The sequence below is a fragment of the Salminus brasiliensis genome, chromosome 16 (assembly GCF_030463535.1).
Source record: "Salminus brasiliensis chromosome 16, fSalBra1.hap2, whole genome shotgun sequence".
NCBI classification, from domain to species: domain Eukaryota; kingdom Metazoa; phylum Chordata; class Actinopteri; order Characiformes; family Bryconidae; genus Salminus; species Salminus brasiliensis.
The window spans coordinates 28,001,782-28,009,281 of NC_132893.1; the positions used below are offsets into that span (position 1 = coordinate 28,001,782).

The 7,500-nt window shown below is 46.0% G+C and overlaps 9 non-coding genes across 9 annotated transcripts; all 9 read left to right on the top strand.

Moving 5' to 3' along the window:
* Positions 1 to 37: 37 nt before the first annotated feature.
* On the top strand, positions 38 to 109 carry trnam-cau (transfer RNA methionine (anticodon CAU)). Its single transcript has one exon. It is a non-coding gene; the product is annotated as a tRNA-Met (tRNA).
* Positions 110 to 316: 207 nt separating this feature from the next.
* Positions 317 to 389, top strand: trnar-ccu (transfer RNA arginine (anticodon CCU)). Its single transcript has one exon. It is a non-coding gene; the product is annotated as a tRNA-Arg (tRNA).
* A 366-nt stretch (positions 390 to 755) lies between these two features.
* trnam-cau (transfer RNA methionine (anticodon CAU)) lies at positions 756 to 827 on the top strand. The gene has a single exon. It is a non-coding gene; the product is annotated as a tRNA-Met (tRNA).
* A 646-nt stretch (positions 828 to 1,473) lies between these two features.
* Positions 1,474 to 1,545, top strand: trnam-cau (transfer RNA methionine (anticodon CAU)). Its single transcript has one exon. It is a non-coding gene; the product is annotated as a tRNA-Met (tRNA).
* A 1,006-nt stretch (positions 1,546 to 2,551) lies between these two features.
* Positions 2,552 to 2,623, top strand: trnam-cau (transfer RNA methionine (anticodon CAU)). The gene has a single exon. It is a non-coding gene; the product is annotated as a tRNA-Met (tRNA).
* Positions 2,624 to 3,628: 1,005 nt separating this feature from the next.
* On the top strand, positions 3,629 to 3,700 carry trnam-cau (transfer RNA methionine (anticodon CAU)). Its single transcript has one exon. It is a non-coding gene; the product is annotated as a tRNA-Met (tRNA).
* Positions 3,701 to 3,983: 283 nt separating this feature from the next.
* On the top strand, positions 3,984 to 4,055 carry trnat-cgu (transfer RNA threonine (anticodon CGU)). The gene has a single exon. It is a non-coding gene; the product is annotated as a tRNA-Thr (tRNA).
* Positions 4,056 to 4,342: 287 nt separating this feature from the next.
* On the top strand, positions 4,343 to 4,414 carry trnam-cau (transfer RNA methionine (anticodon CAU)). The gene has a single exon. It is a non-coding gene; the product is annotated as a tRNA-Met (tRNA).
* Positions 4,415 to 7,205: 2,791 nt separating this feature from the next.
* On the top strand, positions 7,206 to 7,277 carry trnam-cau (transfer RNA methionine (anticodon CAU)). Its single transcript has one exon. It is a non-coding gene; the product is annotated as a tRNA-Met (tRNA).
* The last annotated feature ends 223 nt before the right edge of the window (positions 7,278 to 7,500 follow it).

Below are 7,500 nucleotides of genomic sequence, written 5' to 3' on the forward strand. Positions count from 1 at the left end.
GGATTGTGGGTCGGAGTGCCATCTGGGTTGTACTCCAAGCAGAGTGGCGCAGCGGAAGCGTGCTGGGCCCATAACCCAGAGGTCGATGGATCGAAACCATCCTCTGCTAGACATTGTATCTTTTTCGAGACCATTGAGTTGGACATGACATTTTTTCTTCAAAACTTGACTTCAATTTTACATCTGCCTCAGCATTGCAAGCTCCTACAATTCTGGATATTTGATGCTGCCACAATGTGGATCTAGCAGAGTGGCAGTTAATTAAAACACTTGATTTTGGGTATGTAGTGTTCTGAATTCCACCTTTTACTGGCCAGCCCCAGTGGCCTAATGGAAAAGGCACTGGCCTCCTAAGCCAGGGATTGTGGGTTAGAGTCCCATGTGGGGTGTACTACAAGCAGAGTGGCGCAGCGGAAGCGTGCTGGGCCCATAACCCAGAGGTCGATGGATTGAAACCATCCTCTGCTAGACATTGTATCTTTTTCGGGACCATTGAGTTGGACATGACATTTTTTCTTCAAAACTTTACTTCAATTTCACATCTGCCTTAGAATTGCAATCTCCAACAATTCTCGTTATTTTATGCTGCCACAATGTGGATCTAGCAGAGTGGCAGTTAGTTAAAACACTTGATTTTGGGTATGTAGTGTTCTGAAATCCACTTTTTCCTGGCCAGCCCCAGTGGCCTAATAGACAAGGAACAGGCCTCCTAAGCCAGGGATTGTGGGTTAGAGTCCCATCTGGGTTGTAATCCAAGCAGAGTGGCGCAGCGGAAGCGTGCTGGGCCCATAACCCAGAGGTCGATGGATCGAAACCATCCTCTGCTAGACGTTGTCTCTTTTTCGAGACCATTGTGTTGGACATGACATTTTTTCTTCAAAACTTGACTTCAATTTCACATCTGCCTCAGCATTGCAAGCTCCTACAATTCTGGATATTTGATGCTGCCACAATGTGGATCTAGCAGAGAGGCAGTTAATTAAAACACTTGATTTTGGGTATGTAGTGTTCTGAAATCCACTTTTTCCTGGCCAGCCCAAACGGCCTAATGGATAAGGCACTGGCCTCCTAAGCTAGGGATTGTGGGTTCGAGTCCCATCTGGCTTGTACTCCAAGCAGAGTGGCGCAACGGAAGCGTGCTGGGCCCATAACCCAGAGGTCGATGGATTGAAACCATCCTCTGCTAGACATTGTATCTTTTTCGAGACCATTGTGTTGGACATGACATTTTTTCTTCAAAACTTTACTTCAATTTCACATCTGCCTAAGAATTGCAAACTCCAACAATTCTCGTTATTTTATGCTGCCACAATGTGGATCTAGCAGAGTGGCACTTAATTAAAACACTTGATTTTGGGTATGTAGTGTTCTGAAATCCTCCTTTTCCTGGCCAGACCCAATGGCCTAATGGATAAGGCACTGGCCTCCTAAGCCAGGGATTGTGGGTCGGAGTCCCATTTGGGGTGTACTACAAGCAGAGTGGCGCAGCGGAAGCGTGCTGGGCCCATAACCCAGAGGTCGATGGATCGAAACCATCCTCTGCTAGACGTTGTCTCTTTTTCGAGACCATTGTGTTGGACATGACATTTTTTCTTCAAAACTTTACTTCAATTTCACATCTGCCTCAGAATTGCAAACTCCAACAATTCTCGTTATTTTATGCTGCCACAATGTGGATCTAGCAGAGTGGCAGTTAATTAAAACACTTGATTTTGGGTATGTAGTGTTCTGAAAACCACTTTTACCTGGCCAGCACCAGTGACCTAATGGATAAGGCACTGGCCTCCTAAGCCAGGGATTGTGGGTTGGAGTCCCATCTGGGTTGTGCTCCAAGCAGAGTGGCGCAGAGGAAGCGTGCTGGGCCCATAACCCAGAGGTCGATGGATCGAAACCATCCTCTGCTAGACATTGTATCTTTTTCGAGACCATTGTGTTGGACATGACATTTTTTCTTCAAAACTTTACTTCAATTTCACATCTGCCTAAGAATTGCAAACTCCAACAATTCTCGTTATTTTATGCTGCCACAATGTGGATCTAGCAGAGTGGCAGTTAATTAAAACACTTGATTTTGGGTATGTAGTGTTCTGAAATCCACATTTTCCCGGCTAGCCCAAATGGCCTAATGGATAAGGCACTGGCCTCCTAAGCCAGGGATTGTGGGTTTGAGTCCCCTCTGGCTTGTTCTCCAAGCAGAGTGGCGCAGCGGGAAGCGTGCTGGGCCCATAACCCAGAGGTCGATGGATCGGAACCGTCCTCTGCTAGACATTGTCTCTTTTTCGGGACCATTGAGTTGGACATGACGTTTTTTCTTCAAAACTTGACTTCAATTTCACATCTGCCTCAGCATTGCAAGCTCCTACAATTCTGGATATTTGATGCTGCCACAATGTGGATCTAGCAGAGTGGCAGTTAATTAAAACACTTGATTTTGGGTATGTAGTGTTCTGAAATCCACTTTTTCCTGGCCAGCCCAAATGGCCTAATGGATAAGGCACTGGCCTCCTAAGCCAGGGATTGTGGGTTAGAGTCCCATCTGGGTTGTAATCCGAGCAGAGTGGCGCAGCGGAAGCGTGCTGGGCCCATAACCCAGAGGTCGATGGATCGAAACCATCCTCTGCTAGACGTTGTCTCTTTTTCGAGACCATTGTGTTGGACATGACATTTTTTCTTCAAAACTTGACTTCAATTTCACATCTGCCTCAGCATTGCAAGCTCCTACAATTCTGGATATTTGATGCTGCCACAATGTGGATCTAGCAGAGAGGCAGTTAATTAAAACACTTGATTTTGGGTATGTAGTGTTCTGAAATCCACTTTTTCCCGGCCAGCCCAAATGGCCTATTGGATAAGGCACTGGCCTCCTAAGCTAGGGATTGTGGGTTCGAGTCCCATCTGGGTTGTAATCTGAGCAGAGTGGTGCAGCGGAAGCGTGCTGGGCCCATAACCCAGAGGTCGATGGATCGAAACCATTCTCTGCTAGACGTTGTCTCTTTTTCGAGACCATTGTTTTGGACATGACATTTTTTCTTCAAAACTTGACTTCAATTTCACATCTGCCTCAGCATTGCAAGCTCCTACAATTCTGGATATTTTATACTGCCACAATGTGGATCTAGCAGAGTGGCAGTTAATTAAAACACTTGATTTTGGGTATGTAGTGTTCTGAAATCCACATTTTCCTGGCCAGCCCAAATGGCCTAATGGATAAGGCACTGGCCTCCTAAGCCAGGCATTGTGGGTTCGAGTCCCATCTGGATTGGACTCCAAGCAGAGTGGCGCAGCGGAAGCGTGCTGGACCCATAACCCAGATGTCGATGGATCGAAACCATCCTCTGCTAGACATTGTATCTTTTTCAAGACCATTGTGTTGGACATGACATTTATTCTTCAAAACTTTACTTCAATTTCACATCTGCCTTAGAATTGCAAACTCCAACAATTCTCGTTATTTTATGCTGCCACAATGTGGATCTAGCAGAGTGGCAGTTAATTAAAACACTTGATTTTGGGTATGTAGTGTTCTGAAATCCTCCTTTTCCTGGCCAGCCCCAATGGCCTAATGGATAAGGCACTGGCCTCCTAAGCCAGGGATTGTGGGTCGGAGTCCCATCTGGGGTGTACTACAAGCAGAGTGGCGCAGCGGAAGCGTGCTGGGCCCATAACCCAGAGGTCGATGGATCGAAACCATCCTCTGCTAGACATTGTATCTTTTTCGATACCATTGTGTTGGACATGACATTTTTTCTTCAAAACTTTACTTCAATTTCACATCTGCCTCAGCATTACAAGCTCCTACAATTCTGGATATTTTATGCTGCCACAATGTGGATCTAGCAGAGTGGCAGTTAATTAAAACACTTGATTTTGGGTATGTAGTGTTCTGAAATCCACCTTTTCCTGGCCAGCCCCAGTGGCCTAATGGGGCACTGCCCTCCTAAGCCAGGGATTGTGGGCTCGAGTCCCATTTAGATTGTTCTCCAAGCAGAGTGGCGTAGCGGAAGCGTGCTGGGCCCGTAACCCAGAGGTCGATGGATCGAAACCGTCCTCTGCTAGACATTGTTTCTTTTTCGGGACCATTGAGTTGGACATGACATTTTTTCTTCAAAACTTGACTTCAATTTCACATCTGCCTCAGCATTGCAAGCTCCTACAATTCTGGATATTTGATGCTGCCACAATGTGGATCTAGCAGAGTGGCAGTTAATTAAAACACTTGATTTTGGGTATGTAGTGTTCTGAAATCCACTTTTTCCTGGCCAGCCCAAATGGCCTATTGGATAAGGCACTGGCCTCCTAAGCCAGGGATTGTGGGTTTGAGTCCCATCTGGATTGTACTCCAAGCAGAGTGGCGCAGCGGAAGCGTGCTGGGCCCATAACCCAGAGGTCGATGGATCGAAACCATCCTCTGCTAGACATTGTATCTTTTTCGAGACCATTATGTTGGACATGACATTTTTTCTTCAAAACTTTACTTCAATTTCACATCTGCCTTAGAATTGCAAACTCCAACAATTCTCGTTATTTTATGCTGCCACAATGTGGATCTAGCAGAGTGGCAGTTAATTAAAACACTTGATTTTGGGTATGTAGTGTTCTGAAAACCACTTTTACCTGGCCAGCACCAGTGGCCTAATGGATAAGGCACTGGCCTCCTAAGCCAGGGATTGTGGGTTGGAGTCCCATCTGGGGTGTACTTCAAGCAGAGTGGCGCAGAGGAAGCGTGCTGGGCCCATAACCCAGAGGTCGATGGATCGAAACCATCCTCTGCTAGACATTGTATCTTTTTCGAGACCATTGTGTTGGACATGACATTTTTTCTTCAAAACTTTACTTCAATTTCACATCTGCCTTAGAATTGCAAACTCCAACAATTCTCGTTATTTTATGCTGCCACAATGTGGATCTAGCAGAGTGGCAGTTAATTAAAACACTTGATTTTGGGTATGTAGTGTTCTGAAATCCTCCTTTTCCTGGCCAGCCCCAATGGCCTAATGGATAAGGCACTGGCCTCCTAAGCCAGGGATTGTGGGTCGGAGTCCCATCTGGGTTGTCATCCAAGCAGAGTGATGCAGCAGAAGCGTGCTGGGCCCATAACCCAGAGGTCGATGGATAGAAACCATCCTCTGCTAGACATTGTCTCTTTTTCGGGACCATTGAGTTGGACATGACATTTTTTCTTCAAAACTTGACTTCAATTTCACATCTGCCTCAGCATTGCAAGCTCCTACAATTCTGGATATTTTATGCTGCCACAATGTGGATCTAGCAGAGTGGCAGTTAATTAAAACACTTGATTTTGGGTATGTAGTGTTCTGAAATCCACCTTTTCCTGGCCAGCCCCAGTGGACTAATGGGGCACTGGCCTCCTAAGCCAGGGATTGTGGGCTCGAGTCCCATCTAGGTTGTACTCCACTTAGAGTGGCGTAGCGGAAGCGTGCTGGGCCCATAACCCAGAGGTCGATAGATCGAAACTATCCTCTGCTAGATATCTCTTTTTCGGGACCATTGTGTTGGACATGACATTTTTTCTTCAAAACTTGACTTCAATTTCACATCTGCCTTAGAATTGCAAACTCCAACAATTCTCGTTATTTTATGCAGCCACAATGTGGATCTAGCAGAGTGGCAGTTAATTAAAACACTTGATTTTGGGTATGTAGTGTTCTGAAATCCACATTTTCCTGGCCAGCCCAAATGGCCTAATGGATAAGGCACTGGCCACCTAAGCCAGGGATTGTGGGTTGGAGTCCCATCTGGATTGTACTCCAAGCAGAGTGGCGCAGCGGAAGCGTGCTGGGCCCATAACCCAGAGGTCGATGGATCGAAACTATCCTCTGCTAGATATCTCTTTTTTGGGACCATTGTGTTGGACATGACATTTTTTCTTCAAAACTTTACTTCAATTTTACATCTGCCTCAGCATTGCAAGCTCCTACAATTCTTGATATTTGATGCTGCCACAATGTGGATCTAGCAGAGTGGCAGTTCATTAAAACACTTGATTTTGGGTATGTAGTGTTCTGAAATCCTCCTCTTCCTGGCCAGCCCTTATGGCCTAATGGATAAGGCACTGGCCTCCTATGCCAGGGATTGTGGGTCGGAGTCCCATCTGGGGTGTACTACAAGCAGAGTGGCGCAGCGGAAGCGTGCTGGGCCCATAACCCAGAGGTCGATGGATTGAAACCATCCTCTGCTAGACATTGTTTCTTTTTCAGGACCATTGAGTTGGACATGACATTTTTTCTTCAAAACTTGACTTCAATTTCACATCTGCCTCAGCATTGCAAGCTCCTACAATTCTGGATATTTGATGCTGCCGCAATGTGGATCTAGCAGAGTGGCAGTTAATTAAAACACTTGATTTTGGGTATGTAGTGTTCTGAAATCCACGTTTTCCTGTCCAGCCCCAGTGGCCTAATGGATAAGGCACTGGCCTCCTAAGCCAGGGATTGTGGGTTTGAGTCCCAGCTGGATTGTACTCCAAGCAGAGTGGCGCAGCGGAAGCGTGCTGGGCCCATAACCCAGAGGTCGATGGATTGAAACCATCCTCTGCTAGACATTGTATTTTTTTCGAGACCATTGTGTTGGACATGACATTTTTTCTTCAAAACTTGACTTCAATTTCACATCTGCCTTAGAATTGCAAACTCCAACAATTCTCGTTATTTTATGCTGCCACAATTTGGATCTAGCAGAGTGGCAGTTAATTAAAACACTTGATTTTGGTTATGTAGTGTTCTGAAATCCACATTTTCCCGGCTAGCCCAAATGGCCTAATGGATAAGGCACTGGCCTCCTAAGCCAGGGATTGTGGGTTTGAGTCCCCTCTGGCTTGTTCTCCAAGCAGAGTGGCGCAGCGGGAAGCGTGCTGGGCCCATAACCCAGAGGTCGATGGATCGGAACCGTCCTCTGCTAGACATTGTCTCTTTTTCGGGACCATTGAGTTGGACATGACGTTTTTTCTTCAAAACTTGACTTCAATTTCACATCTGCCTCAGCATTGCAAGCTCCTACAATTCTGGATATTTGATGCTGCCACAATGTGGATCTAGCAGAGTGGCAGTTAATTAAAACACTTGATTTTGGGTATGTAGTGTTCTGAAATCCACTTTTTCCTGGCCAGCCCAAATGGCCTAATGGATAAGGCACTGGCCTCCTAAGCCAGGGATTGTGGGTTAGAGTCCCATCTGGGTTGTAATCCGAGCAGAGTGGCGCAGCGGAAGCGTGCTGGGCCCATAACCCAGAGGTCGATGGATCGAAACCATCCTCTGCTAGACGTTGTCTCTTTTTCGAGACCATTGTGTTGGACATGACATTTTTTCTTCAAAACTTGACTTCAATTTCACATCTGCCTCAGCATTGCAAGCTCCTACAATTCTGGATATTTGATGCTGCCACAATGTGGATCTAGCAGAGAGGCAGTTAATTAAAACACTTGATTTTGGGTATGTAGTGTTCTGAAATCCACTTTTTCCCGGCCAGCCCAAATGGCCTATT